Genomic DNA, 12,175 nt, shown 5'->3' on the forward strand with positions numbered 1-12,175 from the left:
GATAAACTTACGTAATTATTATCGCGTTATTAATTGCATTGAGTGAAGTATTGAACTAATGAAATGTTAAAAAACTGAATTGTAATATACGAGTACATCATGACTTTATTTTAACTGTTTGAACACTACAATAAAATGAAAGACTTAAAAATTTCATTGCGTTACTGAGAGATAAAATCAAATTAAAAATCAGCAAAAATATAAAATAGTAACGTTAATTAACCTATACGTTTCCTCTAGAATTTCTAATATAAAAATAAATTCCAATTCTGCAGTTGCTTTACGGTTCAATCAAACAAATTTACTCAATAATGTTGGTTATTCGTTCTTAGAAACGACTAAACATCAAAAGTTGTACCCCAACCATGCTGAAAATGTAATGACACGTGATTAGGTAGTATATCATAGTATTCGTATATGGGATTTTCAAAGAAGACTGGTAGTAATAAGGCAAGGATATAGAGAAACAGAATATAGATTGACCGATTGTATTAAACAATTCTAAATTCTTCATATTGTATAATAAGTTTTCCTATCTAGACGTGGATTAAATATAAAGCCGCTGGTGGATCTTTAATCTTCGAAGAAACTCTGTCAACAGTAACTTGGATGTAGCACGATTAATGTTTTGTATCAAGGCGACCTCAATGTTTTTACATTTTTCTTGAATTTTATTGTTTGTGCCCGAATTCTGTATTTCCAGATTTTTTGCTGTGAATATTGTGGTTTTATTTACATTTATATGTAACGGTAGAAGCAAGGGGTACAAACAACTAGGCTCGGCAAGCGTACCACATCATAGCTCATAGATTATGTATGAGAGAATCAAAACGGCGCCTATCATTAAAAAAATAAGTACCAAGTATTCAACACATTTTTATCGGGAGTCATACTTAGCAATAAGCATCGATTCTGAAGATTACTCAAATGAAAAGTCAAAGTAAAAGTAAGGGACAGTTTTAAGGTAAATTCAAAGTAATTGTAAATAACTTAGCGTGTTTTTACTGTTAAAAAAGATTTGATTAGACGTAAAACGTAGATGTTTCCCTAAACAGAGTCAATGTTGCGAAGTTTATTAGAATTTGCGGTATCATGTTTTAGCAGAATCAGTATTGATAAAACGGTGCACAATTTCCGGTCGCGGCCGAGCGATGATTACAATGATAAAGTACTGCCATTCAATAGATTTCACGTCATCAAACCTTGATTTTCACAGTTTAACAAAGAAACTATTTATTTTCATCAAAATACTATCTTATTAGGTTACAATTTTGACATTTATTTAACATCAATATTAGATTAATGGGAAGATCAAAAGTAACTTTAATTTTTAACTTTATTTACAATTTTCTTATCGAATTGAAATATTTTTTATTAAGTACGCAAAATTGTTTTGATTTTGTAGATTGGCATTTTTCAGATGTTAACATATTATGTATTTCCTTTTTAAATTAGGAATATTTGATTGTAAAGTTGCTGACTTTTTGTTAAATTTTATTACTATTAAATCATATAGAAACGATGATACATTTTATAATTTTAAAACAGATTAAACAGAGGACGAACTTTGTAAATGATCGACAAAGTCCTTATGATTGTTTTCCATAAGAATTTAGGATGGCGTATCGAATGTTTAATATACCTACTTATTAGATTACGTAATGAAATTTCCATCATCCCTAAATTCCTTATTTTAATAAGACGTTATCAATTTGTTTACACAACGTTTTTGCGGTTTTATCTTATTGCGATTTTGAAAATCGAACATTTGATTAAATAAATAAATAAAAACTTTATTAATGACAGAAGGGTTTGTGACAGAAATCATAAATCGCTAGTCTAGGGATCCCACAATAGGGAGGCCCTGTGTTGTGGGTAACTAGAAAACAATTATTTCGTGGTACATGTTTAAATTAGTTTTAAAAAAAAGAGGTATCGGTAGAGGTATATTAACAGGTTCTTTGTTGCCATAAAGCAATAAACATAAGTGTTGGTTATAAAAATGCATGTCATTATTTCTTTCTACATGGAATTTTTAACAAAAGAAAATAATCGTTCATTTGTTTTTTCCACAAATTGATTTGTGATAATAAAAAATTACTATGATAAAAACTTACATTTTATATGTGTAAAAATATGTTATTACATATACCTACTTCTTATACTAATATAATATAATGTAGCTTTTACTACGTCACTAATGTAGGTATTTTTTTATCAAAGTAATATTTATATCTAACTCTAAATAAAATATATACATTACATAGCACACGTTTCGATGAGCGGCCCCAGGCGGCCATCACGGATAATTCCATCAAATACGTTCTTCACTGAGTTCAGGAAAATATGATGCACAGTCTTACATTATCATCGATAGCTTGTTATTATGTAAAAGCGTACATTTTTATCACTTTTCAGTTTGTCCTAAGCCTTCATAATTGTTTTAAAATTATGTAATTGTAGATATTGTGCTTTTAAAGAAGACACTTTTTAACCGGATTGAAGTTATGTATTATTATAAATTTACATAATTTTAAATTTATTAATTGTAAATTTATAATAATTCATAACTTCAATTCGGTAAAAAAGTGTTTTCTTTAAATGTGTAAAAGTTATGTCAATAAAAGACAATGATATTTTGCTTATTTAGAAAGTAGATGTTTCGAAAAATCGAATACATATTTTGTTTTTTTGATAATAAAATATTTTAGAATTTTTACATATTCATTTGTCTATTTCTGTCCAAACGCACATGAAATTGTATTGATGTAGTTATATTAAAGCACCTTAAGAATAATTAACTACAATCACCACGGTATAATTTGTCTTTCACGTGATATATAGTTTTAGGCGTGATACATAAAATTAGACATAATTGTGTATATCTTTAGATAAATAGCTAAGCTACAAATATAAGTAAATAGATAATCGTTAAGGATACAAATCAAATGAAAGACATACACGTTATTAAAGTAAACAATAATAGTAGAAATATCTAATATATTCAATTCCCAAAATATAACATTCGATATCGCTTCATTTTCGTCAATATACGTGAAAGAGGAATGTTCGAAATTGCTCCAAGGGAAGCGATTAGAATGTGATTTTAGGAAAACTCCGACGGAAAAACTGTGGAAAAAACATCATTGCTTTCGATGCAAACGATAAATTTCCCATGTCGAAGCGTATAATGGAACAGAGTGTATTAATGCCAATGGAATTCGTAATGATAAATAGCGTGCATCGAAAATTAATTAGGAACTTAATTCCTATAGTTCTGTATTTCAATTGAATTATATTGGTGTGCACAAATGGTTCTGGACAAAATAAAACAAAGCATATATATATATATATATATATATATGTACACTGTACAGTACAGTACAGTAGATACTGTGCCGAATAATTTTAGCAATCTGAATATCGAATCAATCTCTTCAGACCACCCAGCTTTTTTCATATAAAGAAATTCTCATAGTGAATTGTTTAATTAGATGTTTAATACATTCTTTATAATACTTAAGGATGAAATCCTACATTAAGCTTTTTTCCAAACACTGTTAATTTTTAAATACTTCACGCATAACATATTTTTCCTATTGAAACTAATTTTTCACCCGTGAAATGAAATGAAATGCAATTTTTTAATTTAAAATGACTGACTTAATTTCAAAATTTTTACTTGTTTAAACTGATACAGTTTATTAGTGGTATATAATGAGATGATTAAGTATCATAGAGCAGTATTGGCCTAGTAGCTTTAGCTTGCATCTCTCATCCCTGAGGTCGTAAAACCGAATCCCTGCTATGCCAATGGAATTTCTGTGTATGAACAAGAACTACGCGAGGACAGCGGAATGTCTCTAATACAAAAATCGACAACATGTGACAGACAGAAGGCTGATCCCCTTGTCTATGAAATAAAAATGATCGAATAAACGGTTGTAGTACCACTGAATTATTATTATTCTGTTGTAGCATGTATAATTTTAAGGTGTGTTTTTGAGGGTATTTGAAAATATTTGTATATACCTACATTATAATTATTTCTTTTTTTACGTAACGAGTTAATATAACAATATTTTATTTTTAAATCCACGAGCAAAGGAAATTACACACTTTTATGTAGTAAATCAGACAGCTAATAGGCATAATACAAATTTAATACTTTACAAAGTTTCCAGTACACGTCAACCTGTATTGAATATGTTAATTAAAATGAAACACGACCTTAAATAAGTAACATTGTTCCTCGTGTAACTTTAGAAAAGTTAATTAATAAATAATTAGATGGCAACGTTGTGTTCATACGTAAAGGAAATTTACTATGTCATTAAGATTTCTCGGAAACAAGGCTGGCGAAGTTGAATTTTTCAACTCGAAGCATATTCGGGAAATTTTTGATCCAAATGACCGTATCAACATGAAACAATTTTAGTAACTGTAAACTATAGTTGCGTAGTTTCCCAAACACTTTTTTGTATTAGATGTGTGTGTGAAGTGTAGAACTGGACAGATGTTTGACCATAACCACCTAATGTTAAGTGCGATGCGGCCTATAAGAAGCACGTCTGTCCAGAAGACGCCTGTTTAATCGCTCCTTAAATGAAGCCATATAAAAGTTTAATGACTTTAAATCTTAGTTTAAATCATATATTGTTTTGTCGCTAATAATGAAACTTACGTAGCCTTAGGTAAAAAAAAAGTGTTTCACTTTCATATATCAGTTAACTAATTTTGTAGTTTACTGATGTCATCTGTTATAATCATTGCAAGTTTCAAGTAAATAGATAGTCTGCCGAAGAAATGCAGCAGGCTACCCCGGGATAGAAGGGAATGAGCAAAAACAGATACTGTCCAGAGACATTCGAACAATAAAATCGGACCAAAATATTAACGTTAATTGTTTTTGAAGTTATACTTCTTTAGGCGCGTTATGAAAAATTTATGAGAGTGAAATTTTACGATGCGCGCGTACCGTGACACAAAATTAACAGAATGAAGTTGCCCACGGAAGATGCTACGGCATTGGACATAATTTTAAAACAACATTCGTATAATCATAGACTTTATGTTACACGTAATGTAAGAGAATAATAATAAATATTTAATTATTTAATTTTTCAAATGTAAACTGAAATTTCTTGACTATAATGACTCCTTTTCCAGTCTTTGATTATTTAATTGCAATTAATTATTTGCATGCAATCAAAAACTATTTTTAATAATGACAAAGAAGTATAACTTCTTACGCGCGTACATAAGTACGTAAGTACACGCACCCTTTTTATTTATTTTACCAGATATCAACGTAATTTACTTCGTAAATAACGGTCAGGTTTACTTATTAGTATTATTAATCTACAACTGTAACCGAAATTGGAAACCAATTTATCATTGAAAAGTTAGTATGAAGAGCGACAATTGTTTTATTACATATGGATCACTTCGGATCAAGTAGCGGTTCAATATTTGGGCAGCACTTAGCCACCAGTGAACGATTGCCTAGACTTTGCGATAAATGAAATTTTACTTCACCCTCGAATTTAATAAATGGTTTTAATATATTAGCCTTAAACTTAAATACATATTAAGGTGAGATTTAAATTTAATTATGTTTTATTATACATTGCGTTTATTAAATTGCGGTTTTACATTCGCTTCGGTTACCGTAGTATGATGAATCTATTGTTGGATAAATAGACTATACAAACAGTTTTTAAATCGGATTAAAATTTGCTAATTGGGATTAGTACGATCAACCGAATATCCAATTAAATAAAGTAATAAAGAATATCAAAGTAATAAAATATTCAGTAACAGAAGGAGTCAAGGAACTTGTAACAGTGGGAGGTTTAACGATGAACAGAAATATAGAAATAGTCTATTTTTATCGAATACACATTTTTGAAGTTATACTGATGAAGAGGAGACGATGAGAGTACGTTTTTACAAAAACCGACACCGCACACCGTCACAAAAATCCGACACCCACACATCGTCACAAAAAACCGACACCCTGAAGTTAGCATAGTCAAAATTTTAAAATAAAAAATGTCCATTTCTCTAATTATGTAGAAATATTTTTGTGATATTTAAATAAAGTTTATTTAACTAGATAATGCGTTATAATAAAACTTTCAATGTAATGCATTCAATGCAATACCTTTTTTTTAACTGTTGGTGTAATTTTTTCTACAATCGTAGAATAAGGCGAAAGATAAAAAATTTATCTTGTTACGCCAAATAAGTATAACTTCTAACGCGTGTACATAAGTACACACACATGTTTTTTTTAATCAAACCAGTAGAAATCCTGATTAGCACGTTTAACTAAATATCAAATTAAATAAAAGAATTATTCAGTAATGGTGATGGCGGGAGGTGTAATGATGAACATTTATTAATTAAAAAAAAAAGGGTGCGTGTCCTTAATTATGTACGCGCGTAAGAACTTATACTTCTTTGGCATTATTTAACATAGTTTTTGATTGTATGCATGCATGAATTATATAATGAAAACAAAATAAAAACACGTGTTTTAAATGTAGAAACTCAAAGCATGTGGATAAATATAAATACGCAGTGAACAGAGGTGGCGTGCGCCACTAACTTCATTCTGTTAATTTTGTGTCACGGTGCTCGCGCATCGTATAATTGCACTCTCATCAATTTTTCATAACGCGCCTTAAGAAGTATAACTTCAAAAGGTTAATTTAGGTTCTCCTATTTTACTTTTAGACATCTATTTTGATACGTCAATTTCCTTTACAAGCCGATACGATTGTCAGAAGAAACGGTATCATTGTCAGAAGATATGTTCAATCTTAAATTGTCAAGGAAAGGTGACAGACCACTAGTTCTTTATCAAAAACTTTTGTAAAGGGATTCACTTAATTGAATGAGAATTTAAGGGAAACTGTCGGTTAACGAGCGAACTTTTCACCGCAATGGTTGTAATTAATTGAGAACTTTTTTAACTTTGTCACAGTTTGTGACTTAGAATACCAAATACCTTCGGAGCAAACTTTTTGGAAATCGAAAAGGTTCGTAACATTCCGAAAATCTAACCCAAACGTACTTACTAAACATACTTATTCAGTCTTAGTCTAGTGTACTTTAAGATGAATTTTATTGGGAAGGATACGATGACACTTTTTAAATGACACATTAAATTTTATGTTAATCTGGAGTATTATTCTCATGTAAGTGACATTTTTTTGTCTATTTGAGAAATAAAGTCTTTAAACCTAATTCCTCATTTGTACCTGAGATATTCCATTCATTCACGTACTCACATGTACCGCTCATAAATGACGGCATAGTGCTCAGAGTTATTATCTGATATAGTAACAGCATTCTAAGTGTTATTCACGTTGGTTCATTTCACAGGTATTTTTTCCATGGGCTTGTAGTCTATTCATACTAACATGAAATCAGAATCTCAAGCAACATCTAAACCCTTCTTATGCTCAAACCGAAACTATACTTCTACAACAGTACTTAAATTAGAGTTATATATATTTATCTAATTGAATTGAATTTGTAATTGAACTTAAAGGTATTAAAAGCGTTACATTTCATTTTTTTTCTTAAAAATTCTATAGTCAACATCTCGTCATAATTAAAAATTAATTATATGCCCTTATAAAGAAAAAGTCCTTGAAAACCACGAAACAGCATCATAAATGTTCATTCATATTACATAATATATAATGCAAATCATATAAAATAATGACAAGTCATAAAAAGCAATAACTTATATTTTTAAACTTAATATTATTTTCCTCACAAAAAACCTAATTAATTTGAAATAAAAATATAAATTGAGTGCATTCGTGGAATTCATAATATCCCGCTTTCACGGCAGTTGATTACAGTCACTTTGAGTACGCCAAGAACATAATTGACTGAAATTGGTAATAAAGAAGAAAGTCTTGTTATTAAAATATGCAAAGTTTTATTACTACTAGTTTATGGAATACCCTCACAAAATGATTTTGTTTGAAGTACCCTCCTCTCAATAGATATGTCATTAAAAATATAACTTGTAAAAGAAGTCTCGCAACGTAATTCTTCTAGCGTAAAAAGTTGTGAGATCCGAGTAATACTATCGGTTAATTGATTATGTCCCTACTTATCCCATAAGTAGGGACCTTCTGTCTTATTACGTAATTAGCTAACCTAACAATACCTAATAGTGACCATATAAATATTACAAATCTAATATGTTTTAAATAATTACAATGACCATCGCATGGAAACACATTCTATCTCACAAGCAATGCATGTTAATTAGATTAAATTGTTTATTATCTTCTATGTCTTCTAGAAGTGCCTTAGAGTTTTGATGATCAGTCAGTGAAGCAGTGACGAAATAATTCGACTATTTATAATTCTTAAAATACTGGTTCAAATACAATGAATTGACATGTTTATACAATGACAGCTTGGTAACTGACCATTCAGGGTTCTTATTATATATACAAGGATATAATATGAATGTTCAATAGCCCGAACTGCTTCGACAAAAGGCCGTGCCGCTTTTTTGATCGACTCAACGGGCGCACTGTGCCCCCAGATTTCTGACTTGTAATGATATTTTTTAGTATTTCAAAACGATTTAATGAAAAATTAGTGCGTATTTCATCAAATTAGCATACCATTTTATCGACTCCATATTTCTTAACATTGCTTCTTCAATCATTACAAATCCAATACTAACTTGTTCCTCGCGACATGTGTTTGATCTAAGAAATGAATCAATCTTGTCTAAACAATCGGATTATAAGATCGATAAAGAAAATACAATGTTACCCGTATTTAGGGAGAATCGAAGACCGATTTTCATGAAATTCTTAAATTTTTTCAGGATATATTTATAACTAAATGGTTATCCTTGTTCTGTCTTTCAGGCACATAAATTGAGCAAAGTAGTCATAATGAATTAACAGCGCCGAGATTTTTGCGTAAAATTTCGCATCTGAACAATGGACCCCACAGTGGCAGTAATTAAAGAGATAAGTTTTATTTATGAATTAAATTAAACTAGGAATTGTAGATGAATAAAACTTTTAGATAAAACTGATGACTAAGTACTATGTAACATTTAAAATAAGAATTACTTTTTCTGAAATTCATGTTGTATTATTGCGCGTAAATTAAGTCAGGCGTAATTATTTAATTGACCCGTTGCCTCAGATTATAGCCTACTATTTCTACATAAATTATAAATGCAATTTAGAAGAAATTTTAATATTATTATCAGCCAATTCTCTCCTCTAAAGATTGAATTTCATTGAAACTGAAATTTCAGAGGTAGGAACATAATTTAAATATTCTATTTCATATAATAAATAAAATATAATCTAAAACAAATGATATATGAACAAAGGTTCTTATTTATTCATATTATTATTTAAACAACAAAAATTACTTAAATACTTATTGTATAGGTTTAAAATCTATTATTATCTAAGATTCTTTTGGATTTAAATATAAAAATACTACTGTGACTCGTTACAGAAATAATAATTATTTGCATATACACTATACAGTAAAACACGACTTTAAAAAAACACGCTATATTCTACTTTTTATGAATAAGGTAAGAAGTTAGTAAGGTAGTAAAAAGAATATAAACTTTGTATATCGTTGTCTCGATGTATTCAAAAGTTATTTCACGCCGAATTTGTAGTATTAACGTTACCTTGGCAACCAGCCAGAGTAGGCTTTCGGGCCACTCTAAATTTTAGCCGATATTTAATTTTTGTGATATGCGATATCGCTGTCATAGTCAGCCTTCGCATTTGACCGAGCTCGTGCATGAGAATAATAAATAAGAAGCCTAACTTGTAAAAAGATCCCTTGAAGTTTTATTCGGCTCAAGTGTCTTAGACTTGCCGAGTATCTCATAATAAGAACCTGTCAGTTGAAGTGGAAAATTGCAAATACTATTTATTATATTGAACCTATTTTTGGGAGATAAGACGAAATAGTCGTGATTTCATACATTAATCGCTATATTTAGTACTAGCTGGCCTGGCGAACATCTTTCCGCCTAATAGTCGATTCTTTATTTTTTAAATACTTATTCTGCTATTCGGGACACCGGTTTAGCTAGTAAGATAAAAAACGAAAGTTGATAATACAACAAATACATTATTTTAAAAAATAAAAATTTACCTTCCCGGAACCCCTCCCCTAACACTTGAACTTTATGATATTGTATTAAAGTTCAAATTGCCTTTAAATATTATTACGAATATTTTGTATAGGGAATATAGAAAAGTGTTGTTTTAGACTTTTTCACTCAATTTTTTTTAATTTTTCACTCCGTAAAAACCATCCTCGTACTTCAAGAAATATAAAAAAAGAATAAGACAAATCGGTCAAGCCGTTTTCATGTTATGTCGTGACAACGGAAAACGGGTTTCATTTTTATATATATAGATAAGTACACATTTTATGAACACTACTATGTTACAAATCATAGTAAGGCTAACGGAGTGCAATTGATAAAGTTAATGCGATCATTATAACATGGCGGTGTCACAGACAGAAACAATGTATTAGAGGAAACTAGGAGCAGCTTGGCGATAGTTAATTCAGTTTTGATACCATTACGGCGCTATTAATCAGTAATTTAGAATGAGCATAAACAATGTAAATACGACAATAGGACGCGAAGTGGGCTGGTTGAAGTCATATCAGTGGCGTGCCACTCGCGAGATAACCGAACGCTGTCTTTGTATACAGATGTAAAATTAATAAGCTTTGGAATTCCTTAGGGCGGGCTTTCTGCCGCAATATTGAGAATTCATTACGAAATTACATGCCGAACATTTCCTTCTATTAATTCATATTTAACTCGCATTCCCCTTGTCAATAAAAACGATTGATTTTAGTTCGAGTTCGAGCCATTGACGTCTCTTCTTTTCACTCCAACATTTATATAACACGCGTTCATTTTTTATTAATGTTCGCATTTAAGCGTTCCCTATTTTACGTTGAAATTTTTCGTGCATATTTCAAAGGGAATTAAATTGTTCGAAAGTTTGTTGGACAGTTCGTCGAATGAGAATAATCGAGTGACAGTTCATGTTAGAGTTTGCAGACGACGCCATATTGAATGTTAAGCGTGTTAAACGCGACCGGATAAAGTTACCGCAAAGTAAAGAGCATTGAATTTTATTAGGTAGAATAGACGGTTTCGGAAAAGGCCGGAGGCAATCCCGTAAATCTCTATTTGTCGCAACTAAAACAGGTCACGGTGGAAGGCTATTACGTTCCCTAAATGCTGCCGAACTCCCTGTAGAGCGCTCTAATCCACTCTGAACGGGCTGGTGTCAAACGCAGGGCAGGGCTGTTTGTATTGTTTATTGTCGCGACGCCCGTTGCTTCGGCAAAGACAGCATAGCCGCATGTTTAGAGAGTGAACGAGTTTCAATCGATTTTGCCAAATGGCATCGCTTTAATATGATAGACACGTGTGAACTCATTTTCAATCTCGGTATAAGGCATTGTCTATAAAGATTGTTTCAATAATTTTAATCACAATATAGTGAATACATTCTTTATTTGTTTATAAAAGGATGTGATGAGCCAAAGAGAACAAAACACTTGAAACAATACACCAACAAAACGGCAATCATTCCTGTTTTATCAGAGTTTGTTCACGCCGCGCGCGGAAACTGTTGTAATAAAAAACTACGTACGTTGAGTGTACACAATGTGGTTATATTATACGGTTGTGACGTACTCGTATACCTTTATACCTGTTATTTTATCCAAGTATGAAATACGCTTGGCTTGGCTCACGTATTGTCTCGTGTGCATTTAAAATAACATTTGCAAAGACGGTTTTGTCTTCTTACTTTAACTTAGTAATTTTGTATTATGCCTTTGTATTACAGGTATACGATATTTTAAATTATTTTTTACTAACATTAAGGAATTGTACAATTAAGTCTACTTGATATGTAATTTACATGAGCACGTCTACGGCGTAGCACGTTTAGCTTATACTAAAGTTTTATTAATTCGGATTTCATGCACACATTTTAAAGTGAATCTTTTATTACATCGTCTCAAACTTTTTCGTCTGTGTGTTGCATGTCGCGTGACGGTCGGCCGCGAAGTAGGGGTAAAGTGAAAGGCGCTCGTCTTAGCAGCC

The 12,175-nt window shown here is 30.8% G+C and overlaps 1 protein-coding gene across 1 annotated transcript in view; it reads left to right on the forward strand.

Annotated features, from left to right (window-relative positions):
• LOC125060449 (lachesin-like) overlaps positions 1-12,175 on the forward strand; it is a 70,628-nt gene that overhangs the window by 2,420 nt on the left and 56,033 nt on the right. The window lies entirely within an intron of this gene.

This window comes from Pieris napi, chromosome 21, assembly GCF_905475465.1.
Source record: "Pieris napi chromosome 21, ilPieNapi1.2, whole genome shotgun sequence".
NCBI lineage: Eukaryota > Metazoa > Arthropoda > Insecta > Lepidoptera > Pieridae > Pieris > Pieris napi.